The sequence below is a fragment of the Taudactylus pleione genome, unplaced genomic scaffold (assembly GCF_031769625.1).
Source record: "Taudactylus pleione unplaced genomic scaffold, aTauple2 ptg000005l, whole genome shotgun sequence".
Classification (NCBI taxonomy): Eukaryota; Metazoa; Chordata; class Amphibia; order Anura; family Myobatrachidae; genus Taudactylus; species Taudactylus pleione.
In genome coordinates this window covers 23,421,279-23,440,369 of record NW_028284408.1, presented here as the reverse complement: position 1 = coordinate 23,440,369, position 19,091 = coordinate 23,421,279, and positions in this window count along the sequence as shown.

The window sequence follows — 19,091 nt, the reverse complement described above, 5'->3', positions numbered from 1 at the left end:
TAATACTAAGCACAATCCAAAAATTGTTTTTAAACACCAAAAAAAGAGAAAAGAATTAAAATAATAAAAGAGCATAGGTGAAGCAGCTTATCTGTAGTAGTCCCTTGATGAAGTCTTAAAAGGACGAAACGCGTCGGTGCTGTGACCTACCTGATATATGGACTATTTGATTTTCTACTAGCACCCACCGCCCAGGGGTGCTAGGGATAGCCCCGGGCTATCAGCCTGGGGTGTCCTGAGGAGGGGCACCCCTTTATTGGGGGGGTCCTCAACTCCCCAGGGATCCCCGGACAGATGCTGACTAGTGGTCAGGGGTGATGCTGCAGCTGGGGGGCCCGGTGAAAGAGTCCGGTGCTGGGAAATACAGGGAGGGCCCTATGCATTTTTTATCCCTGTATTTACTGGCTCAGAGCCCTGTGCTTGTTGTGCTAAATACAGGGGACCCCTACGTCATTTGTCCCCCATATTTTGGCAACCAGGACATATTCTGAAAAGCCAGGTGCTGGTTGTGCTTAATACGGGGGACCCCTAAGTTGTTTGTCCCCTGTATTTAGCAAAACCAGTACTGGGGCTCCATAGCCCGGGGCTGGTTGGTTTTTGGGGGGTGGGGCCATGTAATTTTTTTAAAAAAAATTAAACACAGAAGCAGGTATCATGATTCTACCAGATCCGAGCCTGCATTCTGTGTGCTGCTACCTTCCCCGGATACTAGCGCCTGCACCACCACAGTCTGCACTGCCGCCCGCAACGCCGCCGCTAAAGCCTGCTACTGTCCCCGGGTTCTAGCTGCTGCTGACACCAGCTACCCCCCGCTCCTTTCCGCCGGCTCCCGCTGCAGCTACTGCCAGCTTCTTCCCCCCAGAAGTGGCCCCCGCTACCGCCAACAAATGTCCTGCACCCAAGTGAAGCCACAGTTATTACGCCTGCTGGAGGCTCCTACTGCAGCTGTGCAACAAGTTGAAAAGTTCTATCTCTACAATGGCGCATCCTTGAGGTAATAGTTCAAAAACTGTAACTTTCTAATTTACGTGAACCCCAAAAGCATGTACCCTGGCACAATAGCTACCTAATAAAATGAACCCCAAGTCTAAATTTCACCCCTGCCCTGAGTTATGCCTTCCCAAAAATCCCCCATAGGCTACAGCAGAAAGTTGTCCTAATTGACAATGTCAGAAAAAAGTGACAGTTGGAGCTTTAGATTACTCCCATGTCCTCATTTTTTATGTGTTTGCCCTTAAATGTGGCATGCAGCACCCAGTGACAGTTCTACCTGGCCATGCCAAATTTCAGATCCGTTCCTCTAATAGCTTTTGAGGTGTAGCCCCTTGAACACCCTGCCCCACCTCCAGAATTCTCTATGGAGAAATAAGTTTTTTTAGATGCAGCCTTAAAATAAGGGCACGACTGTGCCCTTATAATTATATTATGAAGTTCACATTTACTTGTCATCGTAAAGTTTGTCCCACAGTCTTCGATCGCGCCATCAGCAACTCCCATTGGTGGCAGGAAACTATCTTCGGAAAACCAATCATCCAGCACACGTGATCATGTGACAGCAGAAAGCCAATCAGTGACGGAGGGTAGAACTATGGGAATCCTGATGATAAGGATAAGAGGTTATGTGGAGTAAAACTCCATTGCTAAGTCATCATCAGAGCTAAACCATCGATGGTGGCAAAACATTGAAACAATCGATGTTTGCTAAATATTGATGATCAAAGCTCAAACCTACCCTGCATGGTGATGCTTGAACATGTCCATTCATGTGTCTTTGCATAGATAGGAATAGAAGTGGTCTCAGGGTCTCATTCAGACCCGCACACAAGCGCTTGAGCGCTCGCAAGCGGGTCGATGTTGGACCCTGCGCACACGCAGCGGCCGCGCTGCGCGTGCGCAAGCCCCGGAGCGAGAGAGAAATTCTCTCGCTCCGGAACTCACTACAAAAGGGGCGGCTGTCGATGGTGATCGACAGCTCGCCCTGTTTTGTAGGTGGGGCGGGGGTGTGGCTACACAAACAGGCGTTCCTGACGTAACACCTGCCGTTTGGGGGCGGCCCAACTGACATCACTCATGATCACTCGTGATGTCAGTGGTGAGCTTCCGGCTTTAATAGAGCCGAAAGCTCACTGGGGCTTGCGGCAGACGAGACCCTACCACAAGGGTCTCGTCGTAAGCCCCGATGGTCATCCTGGCCGCTCGTTAAAGCTGGGTAACCCACAGCCTAGCGAGCGGCCAGGAGGCCGGATCATTTTTTACATGCGGCCGCCCTCATTCAGAGCGAGCGCTCGCATTTTGCGAGCGCCTCTGAATGAGGTCCTCAGTTTCAGATACCGAGAGGGTAGAGTTCTCAGGGTGGAGACCACCTCTATTGCTCTGAAATAGAGGGCTCCTAGAAAGTAATATTGCAAAAGTTTTTCCATTTTGAATTTTCTTTTTGTAACCACACAGGGCCTGATTCAGAGCTCATGCAATGCATATGTTCACATAGTTAAACAATTCTTTGCAACTGCGCAAAATTTTCTGAAAACCCCTATGATGCATACATTACACAGAGTGTATACACACAAAGGGCCGTATTCAATTGCCGGTGAAAAGCCGAGATCGGCGAAAAGTTTTCGGCGGTGACGTCATTTCGCCTGGTGAGAACTTTTCCCCATATTCAATTGCAAAGACTTTTCGCCGGTGCGAAAAGTCCGCGCCTTATAACCAGCTGAAAAGATTCGCCTGTGAATGGAGGCGAAAACAAGTGCAGAATTGGGGGTTTGGGGTGCAAAGTTGCGGTAACACACCTGCAGCCTTGGGACAGTCCCCCAAAGGAAAATTACATTAAAAAATACATTAGAACACTCCAAAAAAGTACTTTTGTTTTTGGAGGCAAAAAGTTGGGGTACAAACTTACAAACTAGCGAAAATGACTTGGGGGGGGATACAAGTATGGGGGAGGTGTTTTTTTGGATTGCAGGTGTTTGCTGATGGTACATTTTTTTCATTTTTTAAGAACGCATTTTAGCGATTTTTAACCATGCTTGCACCCATTTTCATGTACCCCAAACTTCCTGGGACTACTTATTTTTGTAAAAAAAACTGCTAAGTGCTATTCTTCACCACTTGTGCAAAGTTGCTAAATAGCACAGATAGAGAGCATTTAAGCACCCCAAATACCTCCAGCAGGGCTATTCGGGGGTATCCATAGTGATTCCCCCATGTCAGTGCATCTTTTGGGGGGTGTCAGGCTATTTTCCCCAAATCAGACAGGACTTTTCGCCGATTCGAGTTGCCGGGACGCGTTTTCGCATCCTTTGGAATTGAATAGGGCGAATCGCGGTGACGAGCGTGATATTTTTCCGTAGGCAAAACTAGCGATGACGGCGAAAACTCCGGCATGCGAAAGGTCCGGGATTTTTCCCTGGCAATTGAATATGGCCCAAAGACGCTGCTGCAATCCGGACAAATGGTATCAGCAATGTGGCAGAAAAATTATGGGTGTTCCTGGGCGTTGGCTAGTAGTGCAGACAAAAATGGTCCCTTCAGTGGGCGTGTTGTGGGAGTGTCGCGTACGTGTCAATGTAAGCAGCTGCATTCACAGATGCACAGATACAGGCATAGGAGGCCACAGTCAGATGGTAAATCTGCACCTGACATAGGGCTGGTGCAAGCTTCTGTGGTGCGACCGATGATGGCATCTAAGGACGCACCAATCGGTATTACAGCGTTCATGGATGTTAAAAGTGGGCATATCAGTTTTTAAACATTTGGCTGAACGGATGTACACAAGGAAAAGAGTTTGCAGGGGCATTTGCATAAGTCGCAGATTGGGGACTGCCACTATACACTGCTGCGTGAGCTTCTGTGTGTGACTCTACAGCAGTCCCACTGTTGTGAGAAAAAACAACAAAACAAATAATTTTACTTAAAAGATGATTAACAATAAACTAACAATTAGCAATAAACTAATATTAATGTGCACAAAAGAGGGCATTAAACTTTACACTAATACTTTGTGGAATATAAAATTAGATAGGAAAGGACACTCTTTCAAAACTACTCCAGCAAATCATGAAAAACAGGATGCCAGGAATTAATTAGTGGGACTGCCAGGGGCTAATATAGAATTGACAGAAACCATGCAAGCACAAAACATCAATAGATCCTTCATTTTCCTAATCTGCTGCTAGCTTAAAATGCAGCTTCTGTTTACTTGCGACATATTTCATAATACTGCCTGTAGTCCATGTATTTTCAGTAAACAATAGCATCTTATGGCTGCCCTCCCTCTCTCATGACACACATTGAAAATATAAAGGAGAGCATTGTGGCTGCCTTACGAGACTCCCTATCCTGTTCGCTGCTGGCAGACTGCAAGGTCGTTCATCATAAGGAGATAACCTTATCGCACAATAAAGCAGTTGTATGCAAAACTTTTGTTCAAAATATATATTGCGTGTAATATTTAAATGTGGAATCTATTTTATATACTGTGATAAACATTTTTATGTGTAACAGTTTTCATCCTGTTGGCTTGTGGATCATCCATAAACATTTTAATACATTGAAATGTGATATCATGTGTCTCAGGAACAAGGTAACAGATGGAAACAAAATATCTATAGGGACAATGCAATAGGTTCCTTACACAAAGTAAGCAGGTTATCTTATTCACAAGGTGGTGCATCTATGTATGTGTACCACCACGCATAGGAGAAGGTGAGAATGGATTTTTTTTTTTACGGGTACCTTATGAATTCTACTGGAGAAGAGGACGCGATGGGCTTCAGGGATACATAGGTATGTGAGATATTGTGCGTACACACTACACGATATGCTCCCTGAGCGATATCGTGTAGTGTGTCCCCGGCAGGCTGTGCTCAATGTCGTTCATGACATTGAGCACAGCCGCTGAACGATATCATTAACGATATCGTTCAGCGCCAGGCTCTCTCCCCCATTCCCCAACATGCAGCAACCTGACGAGGTCGTCAGATTGTGCTGCATGTTCAGGCGATGGACAATGTCGGAAACGACCAGCGGGAGTGCGCATCGCTGGTCGTTTCCGACATAAAAGTGCACGATTTGTGCACGATTACTGAGCGATTGCACGATTACGATGTCGCTCAGTCATATCGCCCAGTGTGTCCCCACCAATAGTGTGTGCATGTATGTTTTAATAAAGTTTTACTTTCAAAGTGTGGGTGTTTTGTCGAAGCTGGATTATTGGCTGAGACAAGATCAGTTTAAAATTGAATCGCAGCGACACCATCTTGCGACTGACCTGAAGACACCATCTTGGAAATGAGATTGCAAGACGCCATTTTGCGAATGGCCGCCTAAGCACCATTTTAGATAAACTCACACTTTAGTACATGTGGCAATATTACTATTAGCATCATGCGATTGCATCTGTGACCATCGCCATAAGTTACGGCGATTCATCAAAAGCCCATTTCCTGACTTTACGTAGTTTGGGTGCTCTGGATAAAGTGTATATTATTATAATTCCCCTAAAGGATATATTTCAGAAATGGCTGTACAGTATGTCAAAATTGGATTGCATTAGCAACAACAGAGCAAATGGCCATGTGACAACTATCCTGTGTAGACAAGCTTCATGGACATAATGTCTGCTCTCACTCCAGGTGGCCCTGCTCGAATACAGCAAGAGGGTCGTTTGTAGCACCTTATATTAGCAGGCTTCCTACAATAAAATACCTTCAAAGCCAAGAGTGTTATCTGAGGTTTGGGTCTTGTAGCTGTGCTAATTTGCATTTACACAAGAACCTGGGAGAACAAAGGACTGTACTTTTTAGCCTGGGAAGGGTGGGGGCTGCTGAGAGAGGGGTGTGTGTGTAACTATAATGCTCAGCATTCCACACTGCTAGGTGTTCACTTAGTTTAAGTGAGATTTAAGTGCACCATTTCTCATACACACATTAATACGCACAATTGCATATTAGCGAATGCATAAGATCCTGTATGAAAACGCTGTTTATTAGCTTCATGCGCACGCATCTGCCCCAAGTTAACTAGCGTCTTTACATTACACCCCGCATACTTACACATTACATATTCACATAAAAGGTTTAATAAGCTTTAAAGTATAAGATTTAAGTTTGTTCATTTAGCATAAATGCTGTGAAATAAAGATTATTTGGTAACTAAGGTTTTATACATGATAAGTAAGCCGTGATTGGTATTGTACTGATGCGTACTCTTTCAACAGTATTCCGGTACCATCGGTGTGGAGATTGCATCATGCATTCTCAACTTATGGACCGCAGAGACTTCAAGCAACAAAATGTACATAATATGAACAACTGTTAGGATGTTGCATGGGGCAGGAAACCAGAGACCCCCAGTTGTTAGAGGCTGGGTTGTGTCTATTTGAATCAACCTGTTAAATGCCTTGTAACATATGCCCTCTCCTTTAGGACCAATGGTATTAGCAACAAACCTCTATTGTGTTGTTTATTTCTGGGGGGTATAAATATGTGTGCTGACGCTGGGTTCCTAGTCTTTGTGCTGAATGCTGATTGACGAGGGGTTTCTTGCTGATGCCTAACATCTGGACCAGAGAGCGCGGCGTATGTATAATTGTACTTGGGTCTGTATAATCTCTTTGCGCTAAGATTATATGAGGATCATAGGGTGTAACTGCTGTACTTTACTTGAATAATACTTTGTGCTTTGTAACCACATGTTCTAAGTCTGGAGTCTATATTTACTGGATGACTGCATACGCAAATTAGCGTCATCCTTAGAGGTTTATAGGAATGATATTAGAAGGTATAGGCAGGGATATACAGAGATTCAAACGCAGTATCCTTAGTTGGTTGCTCATCGTGAAGTCACTTACCTACTCACACGGCACATACGGTTATCGATATCTCAGCAAAGGGTGGAGTGGCCACATGCAGCGTTTACCTGCAACCACTTTGTGCTGAAAGATCACTATCCATTTTTGTGTGAGCCAAGGAAGCTGCATAGAATCCAGGGACAAGAGAGGAAAAAGTTTGTTCTCCTTTGTTGATAGAATCTAACGTTTAAAGGGGTGCCGCAGTATTGAGCACGCGACTGAGTCGCAGTTTTGCGCACAGTAAAGACACACTTTTGCGTATGCAGCTAACAAGTTGTCATACGGTTGTGTGGTAGTCGCATTATTGTGTATGTGACTGGTCGCACAATAGCATATACATACTTCCGGTTGTGCTGCCACGTGTTTAAAATTAAATAAAGCCGTTGAGGTTTACATTTTTCAATTGTTATCGATATCTGGGTTAACGCATATTTTTCTGCGCAGGAAAAAGTGTGTAACAGTGAGTGTTGGTAGGGGTAACTTGTTCCCTACAGTTAGAGGTACTGTATGACCTTTAAGGGCTAAGTATATGTTGCTCGGTAAGCAGTTTACCGTTCTATACACAGTAGCAGGTGTACATGTTGTCTTTGTTGTAGAGAGGTGCATGGAAGTAGCCTACTTAAACTTCCATAGGTGTGGAAGTTGCCTTACTAAATCTTATCCGGGTGTGGAAGTTGCCTTTTTCAAATCTTATCCAGGTGTGTGGGCACTGCCGTTTAAATCGTCCACAGGTAAGTGAAAGTATCTTGATTGTCTTTCGCCAGTTTAAATCTTTATTGAAAAGCATAGGAGTTGTCTCAGAATGGGGGCCATGCAAACAATAGAGATGTTATACAATGATGTGCTGCTAATGGAAGCGCCGTTTGGATCGGCCCGTCGTATTATGCATACTAAGTACGGTACTTATGCAATAAGGTATGGTTTAAAATGACGATGAAGAGTGTTAGACTGTTTCCCAGAATTGGTAGTTTTGATAAAAATGTACTAGATAATGTCCGGGATCACATCAGTCTGATGCGCTCCCGTGAGAAAAAGGTCAAATATTATGAATGTTTAAAGTTGTGGCAGCATGAAGGGGATGCGTGGCTTAAAAATGCGCAAGCAACGCAAACTAGTGTTGCGAGTGCATTGCCAGAGAATACATCCACGTCGCTGAATTGCAATACGGGCGAGCCGCAAAATGGCGCGCACGTGCAGCAAGGTAGCATTGCGGAGAGTATTGCCAGCAGTTCACGCTCACCACCCCCACCTTATGTGGATGGAGGTGCAAGTACAGTTACCAAAAATACCCATAAAAATGTAACAAGCAATTTGTACCCTCTCTTAAGCAACTATAAAGAAAATGTTCATGATGTGGTAATGTCTGACATTGTAATGTCTGCCATTTCCCATGCTGTACAGATGATAGATGCTGCATCACAACAATCACGAGTGGTACCGTCATCTCCATCAGTAACAGTAAGGGAAGTGCTAACACCCTCTGCACCCATAGAGGAAGTTGTTAATACCATACGTAGCAGCAACAGATTAAACCCCCAGCCAGGTAACAAGGTCAAAGGTAGCAGCGCTGCCGGTCTGCATCCCATTCGGACAATAACCGTTCCGAATGGAAATGCAGATGCGAACGGTGTAGTGCCACGAGGGAAGTAGTAATGCATTGTCCCTGGACAAGAGCAGAACTTAATTCCATCATAAATGATTTCCCCGATCCCAAAAAGGAACTAGCCAAATGTCAAAGATTTTTGAGAAATTTGGGTAGTTCTCTTGAGCCAACTAATAAAGATTGGCGTGTGGTGTTAAGGGCCTGTCTACCACGCAATACTGACGTGACAAAATTTATCACGGATTGAGTATTGGATGGTGACGTTCCCTTAACAGACCAAGTAAACCAAGGTAACATTTCCCGCATTGTAACTCAATTGGGTATATATTTTCCGGTAGTAGTTAACTGGAACAAAATTTTCATCATTAAGCAAAAGGAGAGTGAATCTGCAGAAGATTATTGCGACCGGGCTCTGCAGGCTATCACCCAGTACACTGGGTTAGAAGATATTAAAGATAGCACTCACCACAGGGCAATGATAGTCAAGGTACTCATGGACGGTCTGAAAGAGAATTTAAAGACTCGGATTCAGACCTCACAACCTGGCTGGAAGGGAGTCATAATAGATACCCTCATAGAATCTGCCATAGAACATTATAAAAACATCTCAAAGAAGAGAGAGACCCAGAGTGAAAAACTAATGGCTGTCAGTATACAAGCTCTGGAGGGAATGACGGTAACATCACAGCCAACAGACACACACGCATCTGCACACACACTTACACCTGAACAGTTATATGCCCTCACTAACCCCAGGCAGCAACAAACACAGCTCTATTCCACAAACCCTATACAACCACAGGTCCCATACTACTCACAAACCTCATATCCCCCACAATACCCTTACCGTCCCTATCCTTACCCATATCCACCACCTTTACCCTCTACTCAAACCTCACAACAACACGTGTCTTCACCCGATCCACGAACCTGTTTTAATTGTAAACAAACAGGACACTTAAGTAGAAACTGTACAGTAAAAAGAGTAGGAACCCCAAATCAGGGAAGACCTGGACATCCCCTTAAGGGATATGCACAGAGACCAGCAAATGTCCAGCAGGCACCAGCTCCAATTGTGGCCGTAAATGCTTTATTGGAGAATGGTAGCCAATGCTAGGGGTCAGGTCATACCTGTAGTCTACAGATAGTCAGGTTAAGGGGAAGTACTAGGGAAGAACCGGTCATGATGGTTGATGTAGCTGGTACTGAATATCCTTTTCTTGTAGACACAGGGGCGACCAGGTCAGTGATAAAATCTCCCATTAATTTACAGGTGACCAACGAGACAGTACCAACAATGGGTGTAACAGGTAAAGTGGAACATTATCCTTTAACAAAGTACAGAGAGGTTACTATTGGGCTGTTGCATACCAGGCATTCTTTCCTTCTGGCTGCTGTGACTCCTACTAGCCTGCTGGGTAGAGACTTGTTATGTAAGATGGGATGTGTTATATATTGCACCCCTGATGGTGTATTTTTAGATATCCCAGAGAGAGTTGCACATGAGGTGCGGGATATGTTGGACACTCCCCAAAGGATAATGTATCACTCTACAAGTTTAAATGAAAATCCATCTCAGGTAGATGAAATGTTGTCCCAAATTCCAGATTCCCTTTGGACTAAGGATGGACAGGACACTGGATTAATGGCAAACGTAAGCCCTGTAATGGTAAATTTAAAAAGCGGTAGGCAAGCTCCAAATATTCCCCAGTACCCACTAAAACAGGAGGTAGAATTAGGGGTTTTGCCAATAATTGAACGATTACTGCAACAGGGAATTTTAGTTCGTACAGCTAGTGTAGCCGACAGTCCCATCTTCCCGGTGAAGAAGAATGGTGGGAGGGGTTATAGGCTGGTACAAGACCTTAGAGGTGTTAATAAGGTAGTAGAGAGCCAATTCCCTGTAGTGCCAAATCCAGCTGTCATCCTGATGCAGATCCCACCAAATGCAACCCATTTCACTGTCATTGACCTCTGTTCTGCTTTCTTCTCTGTGCCTCTCCACCCTGACTGTCACTATCTATTTGCATTTACATACAGAGGTGTACAATACACATGGACTCGGTTACCCCAAGGTTTCATAGACAACCCCAGTATCTTCTCCCAGGCATTGCACGACTGTTTACAATCTTTTCAACCTGCCAATGAATCTGTTCTAATTCAATATGTGGATGATTTATTGCTATGTTCTGACTCATTTATGTCATGTTTGAATGATACTAAACTTTTGTTGCTTCATCTCTCGCATACAGGACACAAGGTTGCTAAGGACAAACTACAGCCGTGCCAATCCAGAGTAAAATAGTTGGGACACTACCTAACCCAGGGGTTACGACATCTTACAAATGATAGAATCCAGGCCATACAGAACATGACACTGCCGCAGAATCAACAGCAAATTCGTACCTTCTTGGGAATGTGTGGATACTGTAGAATGTGGATCCCAGGTTTTTCTATTTTGGCCATGCCTTTACAGGAATTAGGACCTTATTCAGAGGCGGCCATACGGTCTACGTCCGCATGGCCGCCTCGATGTTTGGCCAGTGCGCATGCGCACGAGGGAGCAGGCTCCCTCGTGCGCATACGTGAGACCCGCTACGACCGACAGCGCTGGTCATAGCGGGTCTCTTTCCAAAGGGGGTGAGCTGTCGATGTTGATTGACAGCTCACCCCGTTTGGAAGGCGGGCCGGGGGGTGGCAGCCCAAACAGAGGCGTTCCCATGGGAACGCCTACCATTTCGGGGAGGCCCCACTGACATCACTAGTGATGTCAGTGGAGAGCTTCTGGCTCTGACAGAGCCAGAAGCTCTACGGGGCTTACGACAAGTGAGACCCTACCCTAGGGTCTCGTCGTAAGCCCCGATGGTCGTGATGGTCTCTGACCATCGCGACCATCACCCGAGCAGTCGTTAGAGCTGTAGGTATAAACCCACAGCCTAATGACCGAAACAGAGGCAGCTGGTCAGGATGCAAGCGGCCGCCCAGTTTCTGAGCGACCACTTGCATCCTCCGACCGCCTCTGAATGAGGTCCTTATTCTCTTCCTCAAAGCCCGATCATGTCATACACACAGAGGAAACAGAGCAGGCTTTTCTTAATCTTAAGGATAGTCTGACAAAAGCTCCTGCATTGGGAATACCTGATTATGAAAAACCTTTTGATTTGTATTGTACGGAAGCCGATGGTTGTGCTGCAGGTGTCCTTACACAAAAACATGGTGATGCCAGTAGGCCCGTAGCATACTACAGTGCCCAATTGGACACTGTGGCAAGATCACTCCCCACTTGTTGGAGAAGTGTAGCAGCTACCGCTTTATTGGTGAGTAAAAGTGAGGACGTAGTATTGGGTCATGATATGATTGTCTACACTCCCCATGCTGTATGTGCTCTGTTGAACTTAACCAGACATGTCTCTTCGGCTACGTTTACCAAATGGGAACTAGCTCTAGTCGCACCCACAAACATCACTGTTAAATGTTGCAGCACGCTGAATCCAGCAACGTATTTACCATATGTACAACATGATGTACAAAGGGTGGAAGGGGGTGAGTTGCTGGCGGGAGGTGAGTTCAGCGGACATAATGATATGCACGATTGTATGGAATATCTGAATCCGACCTTTCCTGTTAGACCTGACATACACGACACACCTTTAGAGAATGTGGATGTCACTTTTTATACGGATGGGAGTTGTCATAGACAAACAGACACAGGTGAATTATGTACAGGTTATGCTGTTGTAAATGACACAGACATCATAGAAGCTAAACCTCTTGGTCCTCCTCACTCAGCCCAGGTGGCAGAGTTAGTAGCACTAACTAGAGCGTGTGAACTGGCAGCAGGCAAATCTTCTAACATTTACACTGACTCGAGGTACACGTTCGGAGTGGTGCACGATTTTGGGGCTCTATGGCGTCTGAGAAATTTTATGACAACAGCAGGCACACCAGTTGCACATTCCCGACACATAAAACATCTTTTAGAAGCAATCAAACTGCCCAAAGTGGTGGCAGTAATTAAATGTAAAGCCCATACATGTGAGGTTGATCCGGTGTCACTGGGCAACAACAGAGCCGATGAAGCTGCAAAATGGGCAGCAGGTTTAAAAATGTTTTCTCCCACTGAAAAAATTATGTCTTTCCAAACAATTGATATGCTGAAATTAATTGAGATGCAAAATTTGTGTTCAATTCAGGAAAAGTCCATTTGGAAGTCCAAGGGATGTGGGCAAGAGTCCTCGGGGCTCTGGAGGGACGGACAAGGTAAACCAGTAGCCCCCAAGGCATATTACCCCAGCCTGGCTGAGGCAGCACACGGTCTGACTCATCTGGGAAAACAAGGTATGTGCAAGTTGGTGAGAGCATACTGGTGCACACCAGGTTTTTCTTCACAAGCAGAAAAGATAGCAATGTCCTGTCTGACCTGCTTGAGGAAGAACATAGGGAAAGCGATCCCTACCGAACCGTCCCATATTCCACCGACTGATGGACCTTTCCAGGTGATACAAATTGATTTTATCCAATTACCATCCTGCAGGAATCTTAAGTATGTATTAGTGTGCACTGATGTATTTTCTAATTGGGTTGAGGTCTACCCAGCGGCCACTAATACTGCTGTGTTTACTGCCAAGAAAATAGTTCAGGAATTTGTATGCAGGTACGGTATCCCTAAAATCATTGAGAGTGACAGGGGTACTCATTTCACAGGTGATGTTTTTCAAAATATGTGTAAGCTCATGGGTATTAATAGTCGACTTCACACCCCCTACCGACCGCAAGCCAGTGCCAAGGTAGAGAGGATAAACGGGACTATTAAAAATAAATTAAGTAAAATCATGGCAGAGACTGGACTAGGATGGCCAGAAGAGTTACCTTTGGTCCTACATAGCATAAGGACCACTCCTAGACCCCCTCTAAATCTGTCCCCATTTTAAATACTGTTCGGTAGACAACCTCATTTGATTATAAGTCCACAGGAAGACTTGAAGGGTAACAACGAGGTGACTGTAAAGTATCTTATATCAATGAGTAAGCAGTTAAAGCAACAGCAGCAGAAACTGAAATTGTTGTCCCGTGAAATGTCTGAAACAAACTGTCATGATGTTGAACCAGGAGAATATGTTATGATCAGAAATTTCTTGCATTCAGGTTGTTTGACTGATCGGTGGGAAGGTCCATACCAGGTGCTGATGACAAGTACTACATCTTTGAAGGTGGCTGAGAGAGATAACTGGGTCCATTCCACTCACTGCAAAAAGGTCAATCAACCGGTGGAGAAACAAGTCGGAGACAAGGCTGATAGCGTGGACCTGTCACTCATGAGCTTGTTCCGGGAGGATTGAAAAGGTCGTAGTGAGATACCTGAACTAAGAGAAATTTGCAGGTCTTGTTGTGACAATGGACGGGTTTGCTCTGTTCATTATCATATTCTCTTTTAGAGTGTTCACCAACCTGGTCGGTTCGGGAATATCCAGTTTCTGTGATGGGAGACCGATTGAGGAAATGGGAGCTGATGGCAGTGCTGATGGAGTGGAGTCAGGAGGAGTGCAATGCCAATCAGGGGAGTGTCTGACCAATCTTAGTACTGTTATTGTTAAGAGAGCTGTCATTCCGGATACTTGGGGACGGTGTGGAGGTTTATCGTCTGAAGATTCCTGTATTTGTGAGCTTCGTGGGTCTCTAGTTGATGAGAATTGCATCCAACGGTGCCAACCTAAATATAACCCGTACTGGGGTGGGTATCCTTTAGAAGATTATCATAGCATGGTAGGCAAAGTGTTAAATCAAACTGATTGCTGGGTGTGTTCATATGTGCCACAGGGACAGCATAATGTAGGTTGGTCCCATTTCCGCTGAATATCACAGAAATTTTAGAATTACAAAAAGGGAAAACATTGGATGGAAAATTTCTCTCATCCAAACCACCTAATTTCAAACTATATCAATTCCAAGTAGATAGATCACTTTTGTGTTTAAACATAACCAACTCCAATAAACTCGGGAGTTGGGAAGTGACGGGGAATAATCAGACGATGACCTTCTCACAAAGAGCTGATAATGAGTCCATAAACCATGATCTGTTACGCTCAATTAAATATAGTGGGAAACATTTTAGGTATCGGTATACATTGAGTTCCACCAAATAAATTATTGGTAAGGTGCCAGATGGTTATTGTGCTAAAATAATACAGCCAGAAACTTGCATGTACCAGATGGAAGACCCAGAAATAGGATTGTTTGGGAAATGTGCTTAATGATAATGATGCATACCATTCCTTATGTTCTCCCTGATAATGTATATTTTATATGTGGAAGAAAAGCGTATAAGTGGCTCTCCCCAAGTTCCGAAGGTTTGTGTTACCTGGGAAGAGTAGTCCCAGAAGTTATGACCCTCACACATGTTGAAATGCTTGGCATACATAAAAACCATACCATATCTTCACACACAATATGAACACAGAGGCAAACGAAATATGATACCTGGTGTCGTGCACAAAGCCACTCAGTTAATTAGTGAGACAAATGGCTTTCAAGTTTTAGTCGCATTGGATCCCACCAGGATCGCTCGGGGTACATTAAACTTTAGATATATTCAGGAACTTGCTAAATTGATAGATAATATCGCCGAGATGTACGATGACACATTCAGGTATACAGGGAGAGAATTGCAAGCGTTCAAGAAAGAACTGGTGCAACACAGGCTAGTGTTAAATTATTTAACTGCTGTTACTGGAGGGTATTGCATAACGTTGGCCACCCAATTTTGAGTAAAATGTTGCACCTATGTCACCAATGATACCAGCGACCCCAAGGAGGTGATAGACCGGAAGATGGATGAAATTCTGCAGCTAAAATGGGAGTTTCATAAGAACCATAAAGCTTCAGTGGCTGAAGTAAGGGAGAAGATAGAAGGATGGGTTTCATGGCTGAACCCAGTGAAATGGTTCTCAGGTCTAGGGGAATGGGTCCAGGAAATGATCACCAGTATAGGCAAATTCTTAATCCTTATACTGATTGTCATCATAATAATTGGCATATGTGTCCGGTGTGTTCCTATTGTGTTGAAGTGTGGAAACTGTAAAAATAGAGTAAAACGAAAGAATGAAATTATGATGGTGGTCAGTATGAATACCGAGGTAAATACAGAACTGCATTACAACCCTGAACTAGGAAATACCATAATTTAATGTATTATATTTAAACATGCATAGAATGTATTATTGAAATGTTATTTTTAAAAACACCTCAGATAATGTAAAGTCTCAATTCCCCTTCAAGACTGCCTTTATAGGACTGGTGTATCCCCACACCTTTCATATGATCTTCCAAGATCCGCGGTGTGCGTATAATAGTAGTTTTATGTCCCCACTCAGAGACACATTATTGATGGATTAAGAACCACCTTGTGCCATCCCTTAATAACACTAAATAGTATATAAATGTAAGCCTAAATTATATTTTAAAATCAGATTGTGATAGCATGTTGTTCGCTATCAAAGGGTGGACTGTCGAAGCTGGATTATTGGCTAAGACAAGATCAGTTTAAAATTGAATCGCAGCGACACCATCTTGCGACTGGCCGCAAGACGCCATCTTGGAAATGAGATCGCAAGACGCCATTTTGCGAATGGCCGCCTAAGCGCTATTTTAGATAAACTCTCAGTTTAGTACATGTGGTGATATTACTATTAGCATCATGCGATTGCATCTGTGACCATCGCCATAAGTTACGGCGATTCATCAAAAGCCCATTTCCTGACTTTACGTAGTTTGGGTGCTCTGGATAAAGTGTATATTATTATAATTCCCCTAAAGGATATATTTCAGAAATGGCTGTACAGTATGTCAAAATTGGATTGCATTAGCAACAACAGAGCAAATGGCCACGTGACAACTATCCTGTGTAGACAAGCTTCCTGGACATAACGTGTGCTCTCACTCCAGGTGGCCCTGCTCGAATACAGCAAGAGGGTCGTTTGTAGCACCTTATATTAGCAGGCTTCCTACAATAAAATACCTTCAAAGCCAAGAGTGTTATCTGAGGTTTGGGTCTTGTAGCTGTGCTAATTTGCATTTATACAAGAACCTGGGAGAACAAAGGACTGTACTTTTTAGCCTGGGAAGGGTGGGGGCTGCTGAGAGAAGGGGTGTGTGGAACTATAATGCTCAGCATTCCACACTGCTAGGTGTTCACTTGGTTTAAGTGAGATTTAAATGCACCATTTCTCATACACACATTAATGCGCACAATTGCATATTAGCGAATGCATAAGATCCTGTATGAAAACGCTATTTATTAGCTTCATGTGCACGCATCTGCCCAAAGTTAACTAGCATCTTTACATCACACCCCACATACTTACACATTACATATTCACATAAAAGGTTTAATAAGCTTTAAAGTATAAGATTTAAGTTTGTTTATTTAGCATAAATGCTGTGAAATAAAGATTATTTGGTAACTAAGGTTTTATACATGATAAGTAAGCCGTGATTGGTATTGTACTGATGCGTACTCTTTCAACAGTATTCCGGTACCATCGGTGTGGAGATCGCATCATGCATTCTCAACTTATGGACCGCAGAGACTTCAAGCAACAAAATGTACATAATATGAACAACTGTTAGGATGTTGCATGGGGCAGGAAACCAGAGACCCCCAGTTGTTAGAGGCTGGGTTGTGTCTATTTGAATCAACCTGTTAAATGCCTTGTAACATATGCCCTCTCCTTTAGGACCAATGGTATTAGCAACAAACTTCTCTATTGTATTGTTTATTTCTGGGGGATATAAATATGTGTGCTGACCCTGGGTTCCTAGTCTTTGTGCTGAATGCTAATTTACGAGGGGTTTCTTGCTGATGCCTAACATCTGGACCAGAGAGCGCTGCGTATGTATAATTGTACTTGGGTCTGTATAATCTCTTTGCGCTAAGATTATATGAGGATCATAGGGTGTAACTGCTGTACTTTACTTGAATAATACTTTGTGCTTTGTAACCACATGTTCTAAGTCTGGAGTCTTTATTTACTGGATGACTGCATACACAAATTAGCGTCATCCTTAGAGGTTTTAGGAAGGATATTAGAAGGTATAGGCAGGGGTATATAGAGGTTCAAAGGCAGTATCCTTAGTTCTGTGGTTTTTTAATATTGCTTTTGCTGTGGAACTACAGGTTCCAGCGGGCCAGTATTGCCCCGCATGCTGGTACTTGTGGTTCTCCAAGTACCAGCATGCAGAGGAGGCATAAAGGGACCTGTAGTTCCACAGCAAAAGACAATATTTTTACTACAATCAATCGCACCACACTATAATCCAACACAGCACCCACCACTCCAGGGGTGCCGGGGATAGCTCTGGGCTATCAGCCTAGGCCTGGGGTGCCCTGAACAGGGGGACCCCTTTATTTGGGGGTCCCCACCTCCCCACGTATCTCCAGCCTGGGCTGACTAGCGGTCAAGGGTAATTTCACCGGGTCCCCTGGCTGTGGCATTACTCCCCGGCTAGAAAAGGTCCGGTGCTGGTTGCGCTAAATACAGGGGACCCCTATATCTTTTGTCCCCTGTAGTTTGACAACCAGGACTTGCTCTGAGAAGCCCAATGCTGGTTGTGCTAAATACAGTGGACCTCTGTGTTGTTTGTCCTCTGAAATTACACAACCATGACTGGCTGTGAAAATCCCAGGGCTGGTTGTGCTTTAGTGAGGGGGACACGCCATATATATATATATATATATATATATATTTAATTCACTTGTTTTAATTTTTTTTAACACAGATGCATGGACAGATCTCACTGACCCTTCCATGCATCTGTGTCTTATTGATTTTTTTTTTCTCAGATGCATGCCGCAATGATCGCACTGATCCGTGCGTGTATATCTGAATAATCTTTTTTACACAGATGCCTGCATCACGGATCTCACTGATCTGTGCATGCAGTCAGCTATCTTTAGTTCTTCGATGATAGTTCTTATGTCAAAATGTGCTGTTTAAGCACCATATCATATCCTGGAGTGCCGGGGAGAGTTCAAGGGAAATCGTTGACGATATTGCATCATGAGCACATCATTCCGTGCGTTGGAGCCTTAAGAAGCAGTTCAGGGCTGGGACCATTAGCGCCAGTGAACCACTCTGTCCCCTGCTGCTGACCCTGTGCATTGCCCCACTGCTGCCTCTGCCTCGCACACCTGCAGCCTGCCCCGGCAGCCATCTCTCACTCTGCACCCTCGAAACACCTCGTGTGCTGTCCCCTCCAACACCACCGCTAGTGTACAATTTTGTTGACCATCTCCCCTGCAGGTAGCCCGGTTTGCAGTTCCTGTCCCTGATGGTTAACAAATTATAAAAAAGCAAAGAAATTCCATAGACAAAAAACCTTACAGTTTCACATGTCTCATTAAGACTTCTTAGACATGATCTGAAATTTCACAAAACCTACTGAATTTGTGACACTCAAACTTAAAAAAAGCAATGACATTCCGATCATTAAGGTTGACGCCTTAATGGATATGTTCCTTGTGCAATACAGATATGGTATGCCATCACACCCTGTGGTTAACTGCAGATTTAGCACTCTCGCAGAGTGAGATTGCTGTCACTCACAAAATGGTGGAGCTGCTAATTCACAGAATTGTGTGCT